Here is an 844-nt window from a genome sequence, read left to right on the forward strand (position 1 = left end):
AAAGTTACTTATACTCCTTGTAGATTGTCTAAGTCTATAAAGGCTTTGCAAGCCCTGGCCCCAGGCTGCTCAGTCCCCTGAGGTCTGTGTCAAAAGGAGTCCCACTGTTAGGTCTTGGGGTACACTAAGGAGTGCACAAGTGTGCCCACTTAGTGTCTTGGGTGTGTGGATGGATACTTTAGCTGCCGCATCTCTCTACATCATCTTCTCTACAGGTCAAGCTAACGTGCCTGGGGCTCTTCTAAAGCTCTGCAGTTATGGAAAGTATCGCCGCTCCATGTTGTCTCTTGTTTCTAAACTAATCCTTTGCTTCTCTGCGATCCTGGGCATTGTTTGGTTTCAAAATGACACTAACTGATTTTCTTGGATCTAGGTGATGCTTATGCAAGTTTTTTTGTTGAACAATGTGCTTATAATTTGTGCACTTGTAAAGGATGTTACATTTCAATATAAAACATGAAAAAATTAGGCCTTAATAGCAACTTAAATAATGAGAGAGAGAGACACAGACAGACAGACAGACAGACAGACAGACAGACAGACAGACAGACAGAGAGACAGACAGACAAAAACAGAGAAACAGAGAGAAGAAATAATAAAGAGAGGTTAGAGTAATTATTTTTTAGAGTAATTATTGACTAGACACATTATGGAAATGTCATAAAACAAAGAAATAATGAGATATAATTATTTGCAGTAGGGGCCAACCAGATAGCTTAGCAGATTAAAGCGCCTGCTTAGGCAGTTGCAGGGGCTGGGGTTTGATTCCCAGCCTGCTGCACTGGCCCCACCCCTGGGGCACGCTGAGACAGCAATTGAGACTGGAATCCCAGCACTTGGGAGG

This window comes from Octodon degus, unplaced genomic scaffold (genome assembly GCF_000260255.1).
Source record: "Octodon degus isolate 3935 unplaced genomic scaffold, OctDeg1.0 scaffold00048, whole genome shotgun sequence".
Lineage (NCBI taxonomy): Eukaryota > Metazoa > Chordata > Mammalia > Rodentia > Octodontidae > Octodon > Octodon degus.